Here is a 26033-nt window from a genome sequence, read left to right on the forward strand (position 1 = left end):
TAGCCAGAACTATTATCGATGCAGACTGATTTACCCCACCCGCTAATGTTGAACTTGTAGTTGTTCTTCTTCTAAATGTTGTGATTGAACAATACTTTACCTCGAAATTGTTGATTATAACAGCATGATCATGAAAATAAATATGACATCATGATACTGTTTGTGTTTGCTATTTTTTAAACAAGTTTATTGTATTGGTGAGTTAAGTAGATGCTGATGGTACTTTATGTATTTAATAATTGTAGAAAAATCACCATAATTGTTTCTATATTGTTCTCATTTGATTACAATGTTGTTTGATTGGTCATTGTCAGTTCGGATACTACTTACCTGTACCCCGGGTACTCTTTAAGTATACTTACATCATCAAGTTACATGTAGAACTAACCCTGTTACAGTTAATATACTTTAACATAGCCGGAAATTTAATGCTAAATGGGTTGTTGTAGGCTTAATTTTTTTTTAATTATGTTCACATTAATGTCAATTTTTTTCTCAAATAGTCTTTATATCATCGAAATTTATACTCAAAAAGTATGTTGATTCATTTTTTTCAAAAGGTAAGTTTTATTTAGATGAACAATATCGCTTTACATTTATCTCTAGTGCACTGTCCCACATCGGATTTTGGGCAGGAATACAACTCGGGTACAGTCTAATAAGGACCGGGTACGTTTAAGTATATTAACCTTACCCGAGGTACATGCAAGTATGCTTAATGGTACCAGGGGTACATGTAAGTAGTACCCAAGCTGTGTACAACCAATCGAGCGTGAGTAAAGTAGATTGTACCTTATGTCTTTAATAATTGCAGAACAATTACCTTAATTATTTCTATATTGTTTTCATTTGATTACAATTTATTTATTTGACAAATTCAAACCTGCAGTGCTATAAATATGCACCCCCCATCTAAAAAATTCATTTCGTGCATATTGATGGGGCTTTTTTATTTTACTCCTTTTCTGCATTCCTCCCTTTTGTGTTGGTAATGTGAACATGAAATGATGAGCACTCTCATGTGAATGAATAACTTTTATTTTATAGATTTTGGCATATTGCATATTGCCAAGGGAGATGTTTACCGAGGATTCCATGCCATTAACATGCAGGCTGTTGCTGACGCCAGCATGAGGTAAATGTAAATACAGTATTATGATTCATTACCTTATCATTAAATTTGGTATAAAAGCAGATAAATACCATAAAAGGTTGAAATAAGCGTAATGCTTATCATCTTTGACATCTAATAATAATTAGTTACGTACATGCGCAAAAATCATTAACTACCACAATAAGCACCATTAGCACTGTGTGATCAAGCTTTTGTTCTTTTATGTGTTAGCCAATGCAGCTATCAGTATTATCTTTTAATATTGTCTTAAGTTACATTATTTCATCTAGGTAACTCAAATATAGTGATTTGATGATACTTAGGCTAGTTTTGTGAAACTTATTGAGATGCTTTCCTACCTTAATCTAACAATATTAACTGTGGACTGCTGTTTTATCAAAGACAAAGCAACTGCCTAATAAAATATTTCTATTTACAGCAATATCTGAGCACCAATGATGAGGGTCATCTGCTGGGAGATAGTGGGTATCCGTTAAGGACTAACCTGATGACCCCTTAACCTCATCCCCCCCATGCCGCGGAACAGGCCTACAATGACCATCTATGTAGAGGGTGGGTAGTAGAAAGGGCATTTGGAGTGTTGAAATCACGAGATTGGTAACATATTATAAAGGTTGTGAAATGGAAGTCTTAATAGTGTGAGATCAACTTACCACACAGTATTTTAATGAAGTATTAGTGCCAATCTCTTTTTTGTGCCTCACAGTGTCTTAAATCAAACGTAACTTTTAAAGCTTGACAACGTACAACTTTAATTATCAAATTTTAGAATTTATATGTAAATTAACTTTTATTATAACTGAGGGTTGTTTGCATGTGTGAATATGATATTTCATTAAAAAATGTCCGTTTAAATAAACTGATGTTTTATTCATTTTATTTTAAATCTTAAAAATTCACTTTGCTTATCCTCAGACTCTATGTATGAAATATTGTTTACTAGTGCATTTAAATGATATTGTGCATTAAAAGTGAATACAGGCACAAATAAAGTGTTTTTTAGGCTATGTATTATATATAATAAATATTGAAATTAAATTAATGTCAATGGTATCAGGACAATTTAGTCTCTTAGACAAATGTCTATGTTAAAGAAATAATTTTGATATTTGTTTAGATATCTTCATGCCACTGGTGAATGTTGGCCTTACAAGTCCAATAAGTGCTGTGAAATATCAACTGTGTACATGCCCCTGCATAACCTGTGTCTGGATTAAAACATTCCACTGATAGAGTAATTGGTTGGAAACGTGATGCAACCGGAAGTTATGAACAACACACCAGTACATCGAGCAGCATGTGATAAGAGGCAGCAGCTGATCAAACTGTTTCATAAAAAATGTTAAAAAATTATAGTTATAAATGTTATAAAGTGATAGATGGCTTGAGTCTTCTCTAAATAGGCAGAGCTACACTACTCAGCCAAATGGCGTAAAGTTGTGTCATAGCTGATTTGGAAGGATTGGTATTCCTGGTCGTCTAGACACAAAAGTTACAACAGCTGATGTTTGCATGTTTTATAATTGTGTATGCATAATTTGTCTAATATTTACTTCAAGGTTATAGGTTTGTGAAATAAAAAAATGCCAATGTTCTGAGGGCCAATAAAAAAGTTATGTGTAAGATATTACCAAGTGCTTGATTTAATATTTATTTTAAAAGGGAACTTTTCCTAAATTTTGGCAGATATTTAAGTTTTTCATTAAACGCTTTTATATTGATACATGTTAACACTGGATCTAAAAAGCTCCAGTAAAAAAAGAATACAATTAAAGAAAGATAAAAAGTAACTCCCACTGACCACTGAAGTAAAAGCCTCACACTAAGACCACTTGTCCATCAGTGTTGATACAATGAGTGATGTATTTTACACGTTATATAAGCAATCCTCATCGTGTCACAAAATATAACGACAAGAACAGAACTCTACAAATTATTCAACCGTCGAGTGTTGCAGCAGTTAGTTGCAACGCTTTAAAAGTTTCAAGTTTTTAAATCGTCAAAAGATGCATATAATGGATATTTTAGAGCATGGTAAATGTTCAGTATTACTGTTTCCTCACAAATATCATAACTACAACAAAAGTTTGCAAATCTTAAACTTATTTTTTTTTATTTAGTCAATTTACCAAAACTGGAAAAGGTACCTTGTATATTGAACTGTTATCTGAGCTCCAGAAAAGATCATATACTCAAGGTACTTTTCCCCATTAACATTTTTTCAAGTGATATTTTACCCACTGACTTTCGCTCTAAAAGGTGTTCTCTGTTATGAACATTCTCAAAGCCACATTAAAACAAGGGCTGTTAGTAAAACATGCATGCCCCCCATATGGGCTGTAAGTTGTAATGGCAGTCATTGTGTGAATACGTTTTTTGTCACTGTGAACTTGACCTTTGACCTAGTGACCTGAAAATCAAAAGGGGTCATCTGCCAGACATGATCAATGTACCTATGAAGTTTCATAATCGTAGCTGTTAGCATTCTTGAGTTACCATCCGGAAACCATTTTACTATTTCGAGCCACCGTGGCCTTCAAATTTGACCTAGTGACCTGAAAATCAATAGGGGTCATCTGCAAGTCATGATCAATGTACCTATGAAGTTTCATGATCCTAGGCGTAAGCATTCTTAATTTATCATCTGGAAATCATTTTACTGTTTCGACTCAATGTGACTTTGACCTAGTGATCTGACTATCAATAGGGGTCATCTGCCAGTCATGATTAATCTACTTATGAAGTTTCATGATCCTAGGCCTAAGCTTTCTTGAGTAATCTATCATCCGGAAACCATCTGGTGGACAGACCGACCAAGTAAAACAATATACCCCCTCTTCTTTGAAGGGGGGGCATAAAAAGTGGGCTTGTTAATGTATCGGTACTTTATAATAATAAGTGTGCGGTGTATAAATATGGATATTATTGTCATGAAAAAATATAAGTTTTCCAGTATATTAGATTGTTTCCGAATGTATTTACTTAAATTTACCCCTTTATGATTCTTTGTTCAAGTATTTAGTCATCTACCGTTAAAATATGTTGTTTACCTGTGCAATTTTTTGTATTTCTATTGAAATGTTTATCATAATATTGTTTATGGTATTTGATAACAGTTGCTATGACACTAGTTTTCAATGAATAAAACACAAAGAACATTCTCAAATATTTATTATTAATCAGGAAGTACAATATATTAACTGGGCATGGTATTATAATTCATATGACAATTTATATCTTACATGATATTATGTGTAATAATAAGTTTCATAGACTCACTGAACACCATCACATGTAAAATCAATTAAAAGTTCCAGAAACAATTGAGCAATTTAAAATTTCTTTTTTTTAAAGAGAAACCAGTTCCTCATGATTATAGCTTATGTCCCCCTGAATGGCATATCTTTCCCTTGACGTCAACATCTCCCGGGTTTTAGTTACGCTGTTGCTTCATTCTTCACATGTTGCTGCAAGCAGATAAATTTACTAGTTTATACATTTAACAGAACTAAATATTAAATACACAACATATGACACTATGGTCATAATAAGTTAGCATGCCTACATGACCTGGTTTTGTTTCTGAAAGTTGGTTTTTGTATTGCAAAATTAACCTAGCTTTCCGAATTTAAACTCAACATTTGTGTGTGACACTAATGCTCTACATTCCAATTTCTTTTTTAAGTACATTGATGTCGAAAGAATTAAATAAAAAGTACCTTGACACACAAGTTCATACCCTGGTAAATAGGTTACCGGTAATAAAGTTAAATGAAAAAATGCAGCAATACTGTATCCCCATAAAACAGAGTACAATGAAAAACAAGAGCACCGCATAACAGGTGTGAACGCTCGGCTGCGGGTGAAGTTTTTTTTAACGAATAAAAGCTTGTCAGAATTATTTTAAGGTCACAGTGACCTTCACCTTTGACCTAGTGACCCAAATATGGGTGAGGCGTGTAGAACTAATCAAGGTGGAGCTGCATATCGTCGCTGTCGTTCTCAAACCTCGTAGCTACAAAATGCCAACTTTTCAGGAGAGAGAAAAAACCGTCTCATTTATTATTACGATGTTTTAGAAATTGAAATTCTGTAAAAATACCAAACAAATGAAGCTGCAAAATACGGTATAAGCCGTAGACGCGTAAGTCATACTGATAAGTCATACTGACAGTCAGACATGGTAGCTACGATATTTTGTCACCACAGTTTTGTCATTTTTATGAGGTACGACAATTCGTCCTGATAGGAAACCTCGTATTTGCAAATAAAAACAATTATAAAAACGTTTTTTGTCAAATTTGTTCAAACGAAACGACGTACCTATAGGTGAAATGGCGTCGCTACGACTTTTCGCCGGGAAAAAAGCCAACAATCATTCTACACCATTTCGTCACGTGGCTTTTTCAAGGGCTCTGATTGGCGTAGAGCTACGAGATATAGCACAAAACACGCGCCAGACTTCATATATTCGGAAAAAAACGAAAACAATATTTTGAAAATTTTGGAGCTACGAGGTTTTAGAACGACAGCGACGATATGAAGTTTTAAAGTTATAGGTGGAAGCACTTTGATTTAATGGCCAAAGTTCAATACATTGACAAAATGTTGAGGTTTCAGCATGACGCGGATGACACGACACGCTGGCTATGACAATACCTTGGGTTTTCTCCGAAAACAGCCCAGCTAAAAATTGAAAACATAAATTGTTACATTTTAATTGTAGGAAATAATTAGCAGTCAGCTTTACTATAATCTAAAGAAAAAAAAAATAATTACTATTTGTTGCCTCTGCCTTCAGTTTTAAGTTTTAACGTAGCTGAGTGACACAACTTCTGTTTGAGTTTTGACAACCGTGTTCTCTGTCCATTCAATTTTGGTCCTTCAGCCAGTAATAACATTTTGTTTTCTGCAAAAACAAAAAAATGAAAACTGCATTTGTGATCTTTACATGTAACACAGTTTTGCAGAGAAAGCAATATAAGCTAACATTTTAAACAGTATTGACAAAAACTATCGTGCGAATACCATCACATGCGCCAACCCAGCCTACGCCAATGGTCGTTACTTCGGGAAAGGTGGCGTAGCGATCATGTGGCATAAAGATCTTGATAACCTGGTTGAAATCGTAGACACATACAGCGACAGAATTGCAGCCATACGCATATGCTGCGGCTCTATCTCAATTCTCATACTACAAGTCTACCTCCCTGCAGCTAATCATGACATTAGCATCAAAAGCGCAGTGGACAACTATGGGACATATGTACTGTGCACACCGAATCAAATTACATCCTGATAATGGGCGACTTCAACGCCAGACTTCCCAGACCAGACGTCACCACTCATCTCCGATCACGTGACATGTACGTTACGGAACTTGCTAAATCGCTCCATTTATATGTTGTACGGGCACATTGTCATGCACAGGTCCTCCATTTACGTTTTACCCTTACAATGACGCCAATCCCTCGCGCATTGACCATGTACTACTAGACGAACGTTTATCACATACAGTCAACAGCTGCGGGGTCATACCTGATGCACCACTGAACGTTTCTCGCCATCTCCCAGTTTTTATTTGCCTCTCTATCGATATACGCCAAGATGAAACATGTTCTTCTCAAGCACTACCAAGGGTGACATACCGTTGGTCAAACTCGTATGAAATCAATGAATACAAGAACGCCGTAAGTGAGCATCTGTGTGCGACTCAGTTGGACTACACAGACGTCAATGAGACGTACTCCCATATAGTCCGATGTATAAGTTCTGCGGCAGAAAAATGCGTCTCAAAACGAACATACAAACGCTTCCTCAAACCATTTTGGTCTTCCGAACTTAAAAACAAACATCACCAACTACGCCTAGCACGCCTTGCATGGATCTGGAGCGGTAGGCGCACTGGTTCACAAGAATATGCGCACTACAAAGCAATGAAGAAAACCTTTCGACGAAACCTTCGCATGGCCAGTCACCGTTACGACGAAGAGGAAATGGATAGAATAGACACTTTAGCCGAAATAGATCAAAAAGCTTTCTGGAAAGTTGTCAACTCCAAATGCGCAAAAAGCAAACAAAATGGTCGCGAACTCGACTTCGATGGGAAGCGGGAGATAACCATCGATGGGGTGCTCCGAGGTTGGAACTCCCACTTCAAGCGCCTATACTCATTCGAAGAGAACCCCAAGTTCGACCCTTGTCACAAAGAACTAGTTGAAAATTCAGTAAAAGAGTACCTCACAACTCCAGACGTCGATCACGACTACACAGAAATGGCCTACGAAACAACAACTGAACTGGATCAAATAATCAAGGAACTACCAAACAACAAAAGCGCATCACTCGACAACATCACATATGAACACCTAAAATATGGCGGCCCAACCTTAACAGAGTGTCTTGTAAAAGTCTTTAACTCGATCTTGACCCACTGCCAAGTACCTAACGGTTTCAAAAATGGTCTTATTGTCACCCTGCATAAAGGAAAGGGGAAGCAACCGACCGACCCCAACAGCTATTGGGCTATATCACTCATTCCTGTGGTCGCAAAACTATTTGAAAAGCTAATGAAACGCATAGAAAACACCTCAGCATGGTCTAAACTCAACAAACTACAATACGGGTTCCAGAAAAACAACAACTGCAAAATGGTATCATACATGCTACAAGAGGCTACGTGGAAGCAGCCTCCATGCGTGTTATCTGGACGCTCAGTCCGCCTTCGACAAAGTTTGGATCAACGGGCTGGTTTACAAACTTCACCAACTTGGTGTCTGTGAAAAGTTACTCCGAGTTATTTTTGAGTCACTCCAAAATTGCAACAGTCGCGTACCATCACGCGGATTTGTCTCGGAACCCTTCCCGATTCAACAGGGCACCCGGCAGGGCAGCATATGTGCACCATTCTTTTACATCGTTTACATAAACGACCTGCTAAACGAACTCACGACATCCCCATACGGCTTTAAGATCGGCGACCAGTCATAATGTTCCGCAACCCAAGCTGATGACGTGGTACTCCTGTCGCTTTCGCGCCGCGGCTTAAACGAACTAGCGGAGAAGTGCAGCTCATACGCTAACAAGTGGCGTTTCACTTACAACGCTTCCAAATGTGCCGTTATTACCATGGGCCGAAAACGATCCAAAGCAATACCCGCCCGCCAGATCGCTTATGATTCAACACCAATACCCGAAGCGGCAAATTACAAACATTTAGGTATAATACAGTCGATCAGTGGAAAATACCCTTACGACATTGACGCTGTGACACAGACAATAAGAGGCACGTTCCTTTCCCTCTCGCAGAAAGTGTCCGGAAGGTCCGGAGCAAACCCAAACACTGCGATTAAACTGTACAAGACCGCAGTCATTCCCAAAGCGCTGTTTGGCTGCGAGCTGTGGAACAGTATCTCCATTGCCGACATGCAACAACTCGAGGTAGCCCACCACTTTTGTTTGAAACGTGCCCAAGGTCTCCCCCATCTCACGCGCTCAGACATGGTGCTCGGCCTTGCGGGAATGACTTCCATCGAAGCGCTTATCGACCTGCAAAAATTAGCATTCCTTGGCTCACTATGCCACGCTCCTACACGCGAACCGTGCCATACGCTTTTCATTTTAAGACTGTGTCAGTTTGACTTGTGCGAAAACCGGAAAATTGGCTTTATTCCAGATATTGTGAAAATTCTGCAAAAATACAACCTTGAAGACTACTTAACGACCTTTAAGACCAACAGCTTATTCCCGTCAAAAGAGAAATGGAAATCTGTCTGCAAAAAAGCAGTGCGCCAACACGAAACCAGTCACTGGCGTATGAGGCTCGAACAACATAAAGATTTTTCGCTTTTCAAAGAAGTACACAAGAGCCTGGAACCTGCTACCACATGGAGAGTCGCGAAGATCCGCCCAGACAGCTTATCGCTCATGAAGTTCCTGTCTCGGTTATGCTGCAAAAAACCTCCTGAACAACCCGTCCTATGCTCAAAGTGCACACACCAGCATATGCACATCGAAGTGGTACACGCACTTTTTGAGTGCCTCTTTACCGACTCGCCGGCTCGTCTACAAACGTTCATAGAAACCGTTCGGTATTAAGCGCACCACTGCACGAACACTTGAAAAACGTAGAGCCTGCAACAGTGGTGTTGTACCTTATGGGTATGATCGATGACGTCATAGCAGACTTGATGCTTATAGAACTCTACCCAGAGTTTTTGATTAACTGCGCGAATTTTCTACAATCGGTACTCTCAGGTTAGTCATCAAGAGAACTCCACGCATTTCGTCGAGCCCTAAACCTGGCACTTACAAATTTCGCTTTCTTTATTAGTGAAGTGCATTCGACGCTGATTAGGGTATAAATATGACGCGTTCAACGAACTGAGAAATAAAGTACACTCTTGCGACTTCTAATGTCATTCTTGGAAACTAATTTTGTATTCACATGCATATATACATGTATATAACAATTTGACTTAATCTCTTATTATTTACATTGATTGTCTTTTGTATTTGTGCTACGTTTGAATCGTTTGTTTGTATCATGTACATCTTCAGAAAATTGAGGCAATAAAGATATATATATGTATATAATAAATTATTGTGGACAATGATATTTATTTAATGCTTTCCGGTGGTTTATAGAGAAATATCGGTGGATTAAAACTGATAATTTTACTGTTTCAAACAATGAAAATTATCAGTGAGAATTATTGATAATTTTAACTGTTTACTTTGAAATGACGTCATTTATTTGACAAAATGACAACATAATCCCAACGACATTCTTAGGTAAAACTCTTTAACAATGTATATAAATTGCGAAAAAAGCATAAAATAAAAAGAACATTTGTTGGATTCGGTGGAATATCGATTTTAATTCACTCGTGATCATAGAAAATATATATTTTCACTCGTGGCTGCGCCACTTGTGAAAATATCATTGTCTATTAACTCGTGAATTAAAAACGATAATCCACCAAATCCAACAAATATACTCTATATAATAGACAAACAAATAGCATTCTCAATATGACATTTGTAATTACTAAACATGTTGTGTCATGTGAATCGTATACCTTATTGAAATAAAATATTTGATAATTGAACACAAAAATGCTGACATGACAAACTTTCAATCCATGATGTCTTGTTATTGTCAGCCTAAATTCCGATTGGTCTATATTAAATTATATTATTAAACTGTTAATTGATCTACACCACAGTCGCATTTCTGCATAGAAAGAACAAAACAATTAATCTTACCAACATATATTTATTCATGGATAAAGAAAATAAGCAAAAAATAATCTTCATTCTTGTCAATATCAATTGCCGCCTTAGAGTCTTTTGATGATTTTTGCTTTGGCAGACACTTGGCTGAAATAATTCGCGTTCAGATTTATCCTGAACGCGAATTATTTGAGCTGTCTTCATTCATGACCAACAAATTCTCAACTCACATTTCAACCGTCTCCATCCAAAATAACTTCTTAACGGAAGGAGAGTGTCGGCCAAACAGCAATCGGTAGCCTTCCACACCGGTCTACACGACGTTTTCCAATGTTTGATTTTGTTTCGATTCACAACTAGCATTGTTTTTGTTAGTCCAAATAATTAGACGTAAATCGACCTCATATTTATAGGAGTATGTTTTTGTGCGATGTTTTACTTAGCTGACAGAACGCGCGAAAATTACGTCATGCAATTTTTCAGACTGTGTCACTATTTTTTTCGGTTACAAAATACGTATATTTAAGTAGTCGTATTTTATGTATGTTGCATTTACGATCTCGTTGATGAAACGGAGTTTATGTAAAATCGTAAACGCCTACATTAATCTCGATACATAATTTACGATCGTATAAAAATACGTAATTATTGATGAAACGGCCCCCAGTCTTTTGAAAACGCTTTGTGCGTATTTTTAAAGAGAAAACTCTTTATAAATACCGAAAAAATCACTGTTTTTTCTTCTAAAATTTGATCATGTTAAAAAGTACATATACGGTTTAAACTGCATTATGTAGTTTAATGCGTGTATGTGCGACTGGCGTCTTACCGATAAATGCACGTGCTCGCGATATCGTAACGCAAGAAGAACGCTATTTCGGCACTGTGGTAAACACGCGATAGTAAACCAGTTGCGGATTCGAATCGAAATAAAATCGAACTTAGTAAACACCTGGTACAAAATAAAAGAGCTTTGATTAGATATTTGTGATAGATTGGCTGTTGACTTAAAATAAGCTCAAAGGAGGTAATACAGGTATGTTGAGATAACTGTTTCGGTATACGTGTATTGTAAAAAGGGAAAAAGTGAGTCGTTATTATTATAGTTTAATTAAACGAAATTTGACTTAGGTAAAAAGGGGAGATAATTGAACTTGAATGTAAAGTAAGAAAGAGAGAAATAAATGCGATTCGCGTGAAATATTTTTCACTTTTCTGATCATTAAATGACAATGAACTAAAATTTATATTCATAAAATAAGTAATATAGCCTAAGGATTTAACTTACTTTTTTTTTCAGAATAAAATCCCTAGTTAGCAATTTTGCATACACATTTTAATAAATGTAACCGCATTTAAAAGCATGGCTACGGGTAGCGACCAACAAATCCAACAAATATCCTCTATATAATAGACAAACAAATAGCATTCTCAATATGACATTTGTAATTACTAAACATGTTGTGTCATGTGAATCTAATACCTTATTGAAATAAAATATTTGATAATTGAACACAAAAATGCTGACATGACAAACTTTCAATCCATGATGTCTTGTTATTGTCAGCCTAAATTCCGATTGGTCTATATTAAATTATGTTATTAAACTGTTAATTGATCTACACCGCAGTCGCATTTCTGCATAGAAAGAACAAAACAATTAATCTTACCAACATATATTTATTCATGGATAAAGAAAATAAGCAAAAAATAATCTTCATTCTTGTCAATATCAATTGCCGCCTTAGAGTCTTTTGATGATTTTTGCTTTGGCAGACACTTGGCTGAAATAATTCGCGTTCAGATTTATCCTGAACGCGAATTATTTGAGCTGTCTTCATTCTGTCTGGTACAAAATAAAAGAGCTTTGATTAGATATTTGTGATAGATTGGCTGTTGACTTAAAATAAGCTCAAAGGAGGTAATACAGGTATGTTGAGATAACTGTTTCGGTATACGTGTATTGTAAAAAGGGAAAAAGTGAGTCATTATTATTATAGTTTAATTAAACGAAATTTGACTTAGGTAAAAAGGGGAGATAATTGAACTTGAATGTAAAGTATGAAAGAGAGAAATAAATGCGATTCGCGTGAAATATTTTTCACTTTTCTGATCATTAAATGACAATGAACTAAAATTTATATTCATAAAATAAGTAATATAGCCTAAGGATTTAACTTACGTTTTTTTTTCAGAATAAAATCCCTAGTTAGCAATTTTGCATACACATTTTAATTAATGTAACCGCATTTAAAAGCATGGCTACGGGTAGCGACCGCGAAACAAGGGAAAGGCGTAGAAATATTGATGATGAACTGTAAGAATTACAAAATGCCAGGCAAATGTTTATTGAAAGAGGCAGACGGGGCTTACATGTTGAGAACTAAAGCACTCCTTCGCAAGACATTAGGCAATAGGAGGAAAGAGATCAGTCTAAAACTCCTGGCAGAGCTAATCCCAGTGGAAATGAGCAAATACAGGAAAATAGGGTAAAACTCCAGTTGCAACCTGACTTTCTGAGTCGTTGATAAACAGAGAGCTGTCTGAAATGAGTATTCTGAGAACGCAAACAGAAACGGAAAATCAAAACAAGGATACTGACGTGAAAGCGAGAGAATTGAACATAAAAGAATAAGCACTTGTGGAACGCGAACGCAAAAATAAACAGGAAGAGTCCCGTTTAAAATAATATTTTGAGGAAAAGGAATTCGAGTTGAAAATAAAAGAAGCTGAATTCAAACGGAAGTGCATCGAACAAACTAAAAGGATTGCCGAACAGGAGTTAAGTCTACGAGAAAAAGAAACTTCATTACTTGAAAGAATAAGTAGAATTAAAAGGAAGTTTGAGTTGAAAGAAGATGATTTAATCTGTAGAGAACGCTTTTTGAGTCAACAAGAAAGCGAAAGTTGAAGCCCACAAACAGAGACGCCACTTGAGGAAAACAAATATTAAGCTGATATTGAAAGGCGAATAGAAATGCTCGAAAGGGAGAAACACAGTATGGAATTCGAAGATAGCGACAATTTTGTACTACATAGGCAGCGTAGCTATCAGGATACCGCTTACGCGAAATAGAGCTTAAGCGCATTTTCCGGGGTAGTACCAGTGCCTTAAAACGAAGTCTCGTTCGAAGATCTGAAACTGGAAGTTGACAATGTCAAAGTGATATATTCTCAAAACGCAGTTAAACAGAGTCTCAGAAAGGCATTGAGGGGCCAAGCTGAACGCAAAATGCTGCACATAAAACCGAAAGCTACAGTAGATGAAATAATGTCCGAACTTGATGATAATTTTGGAAACGTCGCAAGTATCGACACTATGCTTTCAAAATTTCTTATGGCGGAACAAGAACAAAATGAGACCATATCCGAATGGGGTTTGCGTATAGAAGAGTTGTTGATGCATGTTACGAGAAAGACAAGGCTAGACGAACATGAAAAGAAGGATATGTGGCGAAAACGGTTTTGGCGAGGATTACGGAATGAAGAATTGAAAAATGCGACCCGAGTGCATTTTGAAAGTAAATTGACATGCGAAGAACTTAAGATTAAGTTACGAGAAGAAGAATTCGAAATACAAATCTCAAAGGATAGAGGAAAGTAGAAGTGTAGTAGAGTCCATCAGAGAGCTCTGAACGCCAAAGACGAAGGCGATGAGTTACTGAAGCAACTTATCAAAAAGATGGAGGATTTAGAGAAAAAGGGTGATGACTTTAAAAACGAACGAAACATAGAAAGCGGAGACCATAGAAACAGAGATACAACCAGACACAGAGGGGGTTCTCGAGGTCATGGAAGTGGAAATCACTATGTTCCATAAAACCGCCGTAAAAACGAAGCGAGCAATAGACAAATGACAGAAAGGTCAACAGGCACATCAGAAAATAACAAACATTCAAATGTTTAGACGCCGCTGTTGGGGGTCAAACGGACGGTGTCGAGAGTGGTAACCCGAATGCAAAGAGACATACATTATTTTAACGCTTGATTGGTGCGTCAAATGAAGCAGAGGTGTGTGTGAATGGATTATGCACCAAAGCACTAATTGATACCGGTGCAATGGTAACGACCATAAGTCAGTCTTTCTATGAAAGTTTGCAGCCAAAGCCAACACTTCATAGCATTGAAGAGCTGTCGGTTACAGGGGCAAGTGGTATTGAAAAACCATATATTGGTTACATGGAAGTGAGCATTACCATTCCCGACATTACTGAGCAAATATTTCATGTTCCAGGTCTTGTCGTGAGCGATTACGATTTTTATTTGGCGGTACCAATGATAGTAGGAACCAATGTTCTTCGCTTCTTAAAAGCGTTGGAGTGCGAAGACATGTCTCCCGCCTGGCAATCGGCGATATCTGCCTTGTCGCTAGGCTCGCCTTTAGGAAATGTTGTATCGACGAATAATCGACCAATTGAGATTCAACCTTATCAGACATAGACATTATCGGGAATGGTACGTAAATCGGACAACGAATGCATTGCTATCACCGAACCGTCCGAATCTTGTTGCAAAGGGTTAGGCGTCTGTCCACGGGTAGTAAGTCTTGGAAGTGTTGGTACGACAGCCAGAGTGCATGTTCGTGTTTTTAACATTTCAGCCAAGACAATTCATATAGCGCCAAAAGCAGTTCTATGCGAACTACATGAGGCGAAAGTTCTGCGCAACTGGTCACCGGATTCAGGGTACAAGACAGAAATAACAAGTAAAACTGAAACATCACAGAAAGAAAAAGATGATGTAATCAATGAACTGAAACTAGATTTAAGCCATTTAGAACCCGATATGCAAGAACCATGGAAAGATTTAGTTTTTGAATTTCAAGATGCATTTTCAAAAGGGCCCCTAGATTTAGGAAGCACCGACATAGTCAAACATAAAATGCATCTTGACAATCCCGAACCGTTTAAGGAACCAAACCGTAGAGTGCCTCCAGGCCTAGTCAGTGAGTTAAGAGAACATGAACAGGAAATGCTAGACATGGGGCCATAAGACCGTCGAAAAGCCCATTTTCATCGAATGTCGTCACAGTGCGAAAGAAAGACGGGTCGATACGATTTTGTCTCGATTTCCGGAAACTAAACAGCCGGACACATAAAGACGCATACGCACTTCCAAGGATCGACGATACCTTACACCTGTTAGCTGGTTCCCGGTTTTTCAGTAAACTTGATTTAAAAGCCGGATATTGGCAAGTGAAAATTGAGGAACAGGATAAGGAGAAAACGGCGTTCCAGGTATGAAACCTAGGTTTCTTCGAATGCAACCGGATGCCGTTTGGGTGCTGCAATGCCCCCGCTACGTTTAAGAGGCTTATGGAGGCATGCATGGGTGAGATGAACCTGCGAGAATGCCTCATATACCTCGATTACGTCATTATATTATCCGTCAACTTCCGGTCCCACATAGTGCGTCTCAGAGCCTGTTTTGAACGGTTAAGAGATTATAACCTTAAACTAAAGGCATCCAAATGTGACTTCATGAAAAAGGAAGTTACCTATCATCTTGGTCACGTGGTGAGCGAAGAAGGGATCAAAACTGACCCATCCAAAACGGAAGCCATCCGCAACTGGAAAGTGCCTACCACCATCAAAGAAGTGAGAAGTTTTTTAGGCGTTGCGAGCTTTTATCGCAAATTTGTGGAAAATTTTGCTACAATAGCTCGACCATTAAACAACCTGTTGGCTGGGTACGAACAAAAGTCGAAAAAAACGTCCATTTGTTTGGGGACAACAACAACAAAAAGCGTTTGAAACGCTCATAGACAATTTATGTACTGCGCCTGTTTTGGCCTATGCCAATTACAATAAGCCGTTCATATTGCACAAGGACGCATCTTTGAATGGTCTCGGAGCCGTCTTGTACGAGATGCAGGACGACAATACAAAACGGGTTGTCGCATATGCGAGTACAAGTTTAAAACTGTCAGAGCAAAATTATCACTCGAGCAAACTGGAATTTCTCGCGCTCAAGTGGTCAGTCACGGAGAAATTCCATGACTATCTGTATGGAGTACCCTTTGAAGTTCTTACAGATAATAACCCCCTCACATATGTAAAAACTACCGCAAAACTGGATGCGTGTGGTCTCCGATGGGAAGCGGCACTATCAAATTACGGTTTCTGTATAAAATACAGAAGTGGAAAATGAAATATTGACGCCGATGTGTTGTCAAGACAACCACATGTCGATACCGTTTCGCTGGGAAATAATGTCATATGCGCTGTTCTCGCGGCACATGTTGTTGACGAAACACCGATTGCCGAGACGTTCACAGACACACGACACGATCAAACAAAGTGACAGACATTAAGCACGCATGACTGGGCACACGGTCAAAATGCGGATGATGTTTTTCCCGCGTTAAATCGTTCGTAGAAGGCGGACGTTTTCCCGACATGGTTGACTATAAATGTCAGCCGAAAGCAGTGAAAAAGTACTTACGGCATTTTAAACAGTTACATATATCCAATGGTGTTTTATACCATCGCACTACATCAGAAGAAGATCGCAGTTATCAGATTGTTTTGCCAGAGTTAGCTCGACAAGAAATTTTTCGTGCGTTACACGATGACTTAGGTCACCAGGGGCGTGATAGAACTCTGTCTCTGTTTAAAGAACGCTTTTATTTGCCAGGGATGGCGACAGACGTTGCTTTGTGGGTTAGCAGGTGCGGGAGATGCATTCGAAGTAAAAGCCCGCCGATCGTAGCAACAGGGCTTGTCAATATTGAATCAAGCTATCCGATTGAACTCTTATGCATCGACTGCTTGTCACTGGAAGTATCCACAGGCGGCTACGAGAACGAACGTGAAATTACCGACCATTTTACGCGATACGCTCAAGCCTTCCCGACGAAAAACAAGACCGCTCGGACCACCGCAAAAGTGTTATTTGAAAATTTCTTCGTGCTCTATGGGTTCCCCGAAAAACTACACAGTGACCAAGGGCAGAAATTTCTATCAAAAGTAATCCAGAGACTATGTAAGATTGCTGGTGTTAAACGCACGCGTACCACCCCATATCATCCCCAGAGAAATGGCCAATGTGAGCGTTTCAATCAAACTCTCATCAAAATGTTGCGCACACTAGAGTCAGAGCGAAAGTCCGACTGCAAATCAGCAATCTCTGCCTTGGTACACGCATATAATGTAACCAAATGTGAGGTTACTGGATACTCCCCGTACCACCTTATGTTTTGGCAGGACACCACGGCTCGCCATTGACGCTGTACTGGGCATTCTAGGTCAACGTGTTGGTGGAGCCTCGCCATCAGAATATATGCGACAAATTGAGCTACATTAAGCCGACGCATACAAATACGCCAACCGATGCGCTCAAGAAAATGCTAATAAGGCTAAACAACGCTACGCCATCAGGGTACAGAAGGCGAAATTACTTCCGAGTGACAGGTGTCTACTTCAGAATAACGGAATAAAGGGAAAACACAAACTGAGTGATATATGGTCTTCTGCCGTTTACGTTATTTTAGATGAACCTATTTTAAGTTTTCCCGTATTTCGCATTCAAAAGGAAAACGGCGGTGTGGGCATTAAAACCGTCCACCGGAATCATCTGCTGCCGTTTTCCTCTTACCGATATAGGAGTGCAGCGCGTTTCGTCGCCTGAGGTTTCCGACGAGTCCTCCACGGACGTGGATGAACGCGCAGAGAACACGAGTTCCGACAGCCAGCAGTCGGAAGTGGAAACTGATACACGACGCTCCAAACGGAAGGAGATACCACGGCGCCGCAGCCAACGTCGGCCGGCGGGGTTTACATCCGGGGAGTATAAATTGTGATCGGTGTTGTTATGTATTTGCAATAATGATTAAGTACAGTGACACCATAATTTTGACATGTGTGGATTAGTATTGGAAAGATACACAGCTGTTAACACTAACTTCTGAGTATTAAAATACAAATTATGGTATTATGTTTTTATTTTATTTTTATTTGTCAATCACGAGATTAATCAAACCTCGCTTTACAAGCGGTGTTTGAATTTTAATAATGTCGAGGACGACATTTTCTTAGAGAGGGGAAATGTGTTATAGACGTATTTAAATTGTCGTTGTTATAAATATATTTATTTCATAAATATATTTATTCTGAATGGTATTGAAGTAAATTATTTGTATGCCCCCTTTCGAAGAAAAGGGGGCAAATAGTGATCGGACTGTCCGTCTGTCTGTCCGTCTGTCTGTCCATCTGTCTGTTTGTCTGTCCGTCTTTCCGTCACACTTTGCGTTTAGGTTTCGAAAAAAGCTCATAACTTCTATGTCCCTTGAGACACAATTTTTTACCCCTCCGACCTTAACCTTGAACTTAGGTTTAGGTTTCGAAATCTGCGTTTAGGTTTCGAAAAATGCTCATAACTTCTGTGTCCCTTGATATATAACCTTCATATTAGGTATTCATGTGTATATGGACAAGGCCTTTCCATACGCACAAAATTTTTGACCCCTGTGACCTTGACCTTGAAGTTAGGGTCCGCGTTTAGGTTTCGAAATCTGCGTTTAGGTTTTGAAAAATGCTCATAACTTCAATTTACCTTGATATATAAGCTTCATATTTGGTATGCATGTGTATATGGACAAGGCCTTTCCATACGCACACAAATTTTGAACCCTGTGACCTTGACCTTGAACTTAGGGTCCGCGTTTAGGTTACGAAATCTGCGTTTAAGTTTCGAAAAAAGCTCATAACTGCTATCAAGCGTTTATAGGGGCATAAGTCATCCTATGGTGACAGCTCTTGTTAAAGGAAACAATGCTCTCATTGTTTAATGATTGGGCAGAGTAGATGTTAATTGTAAATATGATTAGTAGCGTTCTTTTGTAGTGTTTTGATTAGTTTTCAGTATGTAGAGACTGGGTACAAAGTTGAACTCTTTATACTAACACTTTTTGGCTTGTCACGCATGAGTTTATTCACTCAACCGCATCCGTGTGCATGAATGACTATTTCAATTGTCATTCTTTGCATACGATTGATGATATTAAGATGTATATTTATGATTAAACTAGTAAATATAATATATTTAGGTAAATATACATTTTATATATCTTTTATATTCATGTCTGTCGGTTGTATTATTGTATTTATTTTGTTTTAATAGTTGTATTTGTGTATTAATTCTGTTGGTATCTTACCGTCGGAACACATCATTTTACATATAATTGAAATGTATACTTATTATAAGAGAGTCATTCTTTGCATACGATTCATGATATTAAGATGTATATTTATGATTAAAATCGTAAATATAATATATTTAGAAACCCAAACGTGTTGTTCGAAGATAGAACCCTAAACGCCCATACGGCAACATATCTGCACCAATATGATGTACTTGATTTTTATTTGGATGTTTTTGAAACATAAAGTGTTTTTGTAAAATGCATGATTTCTTTTCATCTATATTAATTCTTATCCTCGAGGATATATCAATCTTCTTGCCACATATACCCCCGGCCGTTACGAAGGGTTCCTAACGATGTTTCGAAGTAATAATTTGTGAGAACACATTGAACAACACAACTGATTTTAATTGTTTTTAGTAAATCGGATATGATATGTGATCGTGTTGTGAAGACAACATTTTCATTGTTATAAGATTTAACATTATCCCCAATCATAAACATTTATTTGTTATTGATATACATCGTGTTATAAAATGTGTCTTTTTCGACATGTTCATATTATTAATTCAAAGGTTTTAAACAATCGACTCGCTTTACAGATGAAATAAAACAAAGCAATTTTTTGTTGATGACCTGTGGATTGTTCATTTCATGGCCACATGATCGTAAAGTATTTAATAGACGCGCAATTAGTTATGTTATGTATAATAACTATACAATAAGCTAATTACTATTAGGCAACACGGACCAATCATGTGCATAAGCAACTTTAAAATTGAGTCCTTCATTATTTTTACGATGAATGTTTTGTTACGTGTTTTGTTCTGTTCCTGGTATAGGAAATCTATCACCTGTGTTAAAACGAATGGTAATAGGAATACACTTTCTGGAGGGTTTTAACATAAATATTTGTAAATCCGATGTATGCGTCAATGGCGAGAGCTCAATCATATTATATACGTGGAATAAACACAGATATACACCGCTTTAACAGCAGCAAAAATCTGAAGGAGATAATGAGACAAACAGTCATAATAGCAAAGAACATATTTCAAAATACAGTTTATTTGCATATTAGCTCATAAACACTTATTGGTTATTGGTCATGTGTTGTTTAAGATAAACATATTATTGGCGTCGCACTGAAGTGCGGCGACTAGTATGTAATACGTTTTTTTTCGCTTATGGGAGGAGAAGTTATTTTACGGATCAATGTATATATTTTTATTGTCAGAATATCTTGCATAGTGGTGATTTTTTGTGGAAATTAGTGTGTAAATAAGTACTGCATTCGTGCCTATTACATTTACTACAACATTTATTGCCAATAATGCAAAGCTAATTCTTTTAATTAATAACTGATTACAGGGAATGGGCAATAATAAAAGATCACAGGGACTGGGCAAATACGCGAACCGGTGAAACTTTCTGGTTGTGTATAAAAACAAAACTTCTTTGTTCCACTATCATAGCAACCACCTAGTTACTAATAAAGGCGCTATAGAGCGCGAAGCGCGACACGTATTATTAATTGTAATAATGAGTCTTGATAAAGGAAGCAGCCGCTTATCAATGAGGAGCACCATCACAGCACCCCAGTCTCATTACTATCAAGTCCTCCTACAGGGTGTTTTTTTTAAGAACCACATATAGAAAGCCGCAGGTCTGACCCGTTTCTTGCCAATGGTATGGGCCCTTTGTCATGGACCTTTAACCCCGCACACTATCCAGCGTTTAAACTTCCGGGTTTACATTTAAACCGACTATTAATAGCTTATTAATATCTTAGTAAGAAGGTGATTTTTCAAGCGGTTCCATAGTGTAGTGGTTACACGCTCGCTTCATATGTGAGAGGCCCAAGGTTCGAACCCCAGTAGAATTTAATTATTTTATTTGTGTTCTATGTTAACATTTTGTTTTGATGTAGACATTTTAGTTTAAAGAAATATGCTGTTTTATTGTAACCATTTTTCGTTTTTATTATGCCCATGAAATATATGTGTGAGAGGGTGGGGGGTATCACATTAAAACTTGTACAGTATTTTCATATCAATGAGTACTCAACCCCTATCGTAAATGGGCATCGTAAGAATAAGTTCAGAATCATCTCCCCTTGAAGTCGAGAAAAATATGAAATTACGCTTACAAGATGAAGCAGATTTTTTAAAACTACACAGTTCTGTTCCATTAATGAAAGCTGCACACGGATGTCAGTAAAAAACAAGAAACCGTCGGAGACGGGTGATGCTCCCCAAAGGTTTTTTTGTCACAATATTGCACCATATATTCAGATATAAGAAAACATCTTGAGGGCACAGTAGTTGGGGGACAATTATTTTTTATAGAACATTTCAAAGGGCCATAACTCTGTGAAAAATCATCCGACCAGAACCCGCTGATAATATGCACATGTCCTCTTGGTAGTGAAGCTTCCCATAAAGTTTGATTGAATTCCGGTCATTAGTTGCTGAGAAATAGCTCGGACAAAAATTGTGCACGGACGGACAGACAGACGCATACACGGACAGACGAAGCGGCGACTATATGCTCCCCCTAAAATAAATTTTTGGGGAGCATAACAAGGAAACCAATGTTAATAAAATAAACTATGCAATATTTGGGGCTTACAACAGAAAATCATAGATAATGGATATTTAGGGGTTATAACAAAACATCATAGATAATGGTTATTTGGGAGTTATAACACAAAATCATAGATTATGGTTATACTTGTGTATTTTTCTATTTTGTTTAAAATAATCGGTCAATTAATATTTACAGTAGAAAAAAAAGCGTTCCATGTTACTTCATTGAGTGCCTTTTACACTGAAATTCCCGACGCCCTTTGATGCTTTGCATCAATACTTATCTTGTTTTATGTCTTAAATGCAATCATTCAGTTTTAAACACTTTACAAATGATTTTACTGCCTTATGTCGACCTCCTCCTCCATCGTATTTCAATAGCATCACACAACTTTAATTCGTTGGTTGTTTAGTATTGTCCAAATAATGATATCATCAGGTTTAAAGTATAACATCTCTTAAGAGTACCATTATATGACACGCCTGACTATCACCATGAAACACAGCGAACAATTCCTCATTGGGTGGTAATACGCTTACATGCATTTAATGTTGTGATCTTAATTTCCTTGTTCATTGTTTATAATGGTTTCGCACTTTGCAACACTATGATAAATGTGATATACACATATTGTTATATTAAAATGAGATTTATCAATTTGATTCGGACATCGGAATTTTGTATTATTCGTAGTAGAGATATTAATTCTTTAACTTTTTACCAAGCAAACTAATCTTTGTCGACTACTTATAAACATTCATAGTTCGAAATGCGAATGTATATGAAAAAGTATCTTAAATCGTTTTCGGCAAAGCTGTTTAACGTCACATTTGACCGTTCAGGACCTTCACAGAAAGCGAATATAATTCAAAAGAAATTTCACACCAGTAGGTCCGAATGAATTAAATCAGATTTTACATTGGTCAATTTGATACAAAGCCCCAGTAAACATGAGCCACACAGAACTTCGAAATAGACAGAATACATTGAACGCATTCACGATTCCAAACAGCTCTCTTTGTAGAGCCGTAGCTAGTGATTTTGAATCATTTATAATCAATCCATTACATGTTTATAGAGCAATAAAACAACTATGTATTGTCTGTACTGTATATGACATTTGTCGTGATTCTGTAAATAAATTGCGAATGAAAACGTGTATAATTAACGTTTAAAGCGATCATGAGTGTAAAAAAACGAATTATTTCGAACCTGCCATTTGTTAACGTTATAGCTAGCATGGCATATAAGCAGATAGAAGCTGAAGAATTATATGAAACTCGCTCTAATGCGTGCTTTCTCGTCTGCATATATAATAAACTTTTCAAACAGAAATTACAGAGCCACATTAGTGCACAAACTATGTTTGATAATTCATTCGTTTGTTTGATATTGTTTGCTGTTTTCAACACATATTGGGTCATACCGCGGAGATTTAGTTAACCTTACCATGTGTTCATAGGCGAACTCACGTATTCAAGTGCTCTTACGACACGGGTCCGGCTAAAAGCTCATACCTACTTTCAAGAATCCTCATGAAATTATTGCCGTACTTCACGAACAAACATGCCTAAGTTTTTTTAATTAGAAAACAAAACAAAATAATCAAAAGGGAAAAATTATGGACATGTGAAATCACGTCCGTACACATAACATCATTAACTTAGAAAAGTAAACAACGAAATATAAAGTTTGGTATGATATACATGTGTAATTAAAGAACATGGTGTAATTAAAGAGCATGTCAAGTTTGGATATATCTGCGGAAACGTAATGATATAACCCACAATCGTGTTATTGTAACAGAACATTTTTTACGATAAGTGGTACAGAAAATACACACCGAATATCTTTTTAAAGATATTTCTTGTTATTTGTAATTTGATATTCAAGAAAAGGCCTGATAAGTAACACTTTCTATTTGTATCCAATTAAAAATGAAAATAACATATAAAAACTTTTGGTTTTAGTAAATATATAAATCAATCGATAAATGTGATGAACGACCATCAACTATATGTCTAATGGACGCGTCTAGATAGCGTTGCTGAAACTGAAAATATGTATGAATCATATCTATATTTAGTATTTTTTCTGTTTATTGTCAATCGTATGTGACCATCGGTCACGGGTTAAACATTAAGGCCCGTTTACTGGAGATACATTTTCAATCCAGTAGTTGTGATATTGGCATTTTAAAGCCTCGTATTGTCAATTATTTCCTTATAAAATATGGTTTATATTGGAATGTATCAACTATTGGTGGTAAAATGTGTTATGGTATGACAATAACGTAAAATCCTGGTTGCGAAATAATATATTTGTTATACAAATTAAGAAATATACTTAGATCATTAATATGTTCACTGGTTCTTCAGGGAAATAGAACATATTTGTTTTATTTGGTACAAAACAAAATGATCTCTGTCACTTAATATAACAATTTTGAATTTCAATCAATAACTTTGGCAAATCGTTATCTCTAATACTACAAACAATCAGTTTCAGTATTATATTTAAGTTTGTGTCGAGAAAATCCATAATGTGCTGATACACAAATGTTTACCAATGTTTACCTATTACGTTTTCAACAGCTGTCCTAATTATGATGGTAAATGTAGCTAAACATTCATCGATTAGCTCAACGAATATAAAAAGTTGATCATCGTATCAATATAATATTAATTAAGCATACATAATATAGGATACGACATTGATCAAAAGTGGATTAGTTTTCGAGCTAGAAGTGAGTTTAATAGCTGACAAAACATTCCGATACAATACTGCAATAGTAGTGTTAAGTTATTGCTAGTTTAAAAATAGCAACAGCTATGACAATAGTCATGGCGCATTTGGCTTACCAAAACAATAGCTCAAATTTTTTTCTAATAGTTTCATTAAGATGATCACAAAATTATAAGCAATATTCGTTGCTACAGGGGCTATGTACGTTTGCAGTCATTGAGTCACTTTATTATATAAATCGGCCATTTGTTACATAAATCTCATAGTTGTTAAAACAAGAGGAAATGTTCTGAGGAGTTTGATATATGAGATGTACATATTTTCCTCTAGTATAGCATCGAAGTGTTGTAAGAATGGATGCTTGATATTTGAACACCTGTCTACTGACCATCTCAAAGCGTGCTTATCACTACCTAGGTTCAATTATTGTAAATACTACAACCATATGATAAATAGTTACTTAAGTCAATAAATGTAATCAAAGAAAACCTTAAGCTTCACCAGCACGAGAGGAACCTTATTATAGCACGTGGTCATTGCTTTACTGTGAGCGATCCGTTGCTTAACGGTCTGACAGCAAATTAACTATAGACATAACGTTTACACGCGCATATTTTTTTCCGCATTTGTTGCTCTGGATCTATGTCACCACCGTTTTAATCGTGTTTCGATGCAATAGTACCACGATGAGTGGTCTCTTATTTAGGCTTTTTAATTAATGACTATTGATATTTACACAAATTTAAAGAAAGCTACTTTAATACCATGCCGTCTATGAGAACCTTTTTGAACTACGTCTGTTGGAAATACTTGTCGTCTATAAATTTATCTTTAAGGTACTGCGATAAGCTTGAAAGGTGGTTCAAGATCTGAATTTCATTACAACAAATTTCCTTTCCGTTGATGATATGGTCGGATGAGCGTTTCATCTCCGGTGCGTATACGATTTACTAGAATTAAATGATTAAAAGAATAATACCATGTTATAGACGCACTGAATAATTTCTTTATTGTCACAATCGTAAGGAAGAAAATCAACAAACCTGTATCAGAAGACAAGATAGTAAAGTGATGTATATGTTTTGTAAATTCTGTGCGAACGCGTACGTTTGTTGCTATGTCATCGCGTTCTTAATTATATACTCAATTATACTTTATGTGTAACCGTTCTTAGCACAGTGACGAACT

The 26033-nt window shown here is 36.8% G+C and overlaps 1 long non-coding RNA gene across 1 annotated transcript; it reads left to right on the forward strand.

Moving 5' to 3' along the window:
• The first annotated feature begins 869 nt into the window (after positions 1 to 869).
• Positions 870 to 2962, forward strand: LOC127874260 (uncharacterized). Its single transcript, XR_008046749.1, has 3 exons — positions 870 to 1135; positions 1554 to 1687; positions 2253 to 2962. It is a non-coding gene; the product is annotated as an uncharacterized LOC127874260 (long non-coding RNA).
• Positions 2963 to 26033: the final 23071 nt, after the last annotated feature.

Source organism: Dreissena polymorpha, chromosome 3 (assembly GCF_020536995.1).
Source record: "Dreissena polymorpha isolate Duluth1 chromosome 3, UMN_Dpol_1.0, whole genome shotgun sequence".
In the NCBI taxonomy this organism is placed as follows: Eukaryota; Metazoa; Mollusca; class Bivalvia; order Myida; family Dreissenidae; genus Dreissena; species Dreissena polymorpha.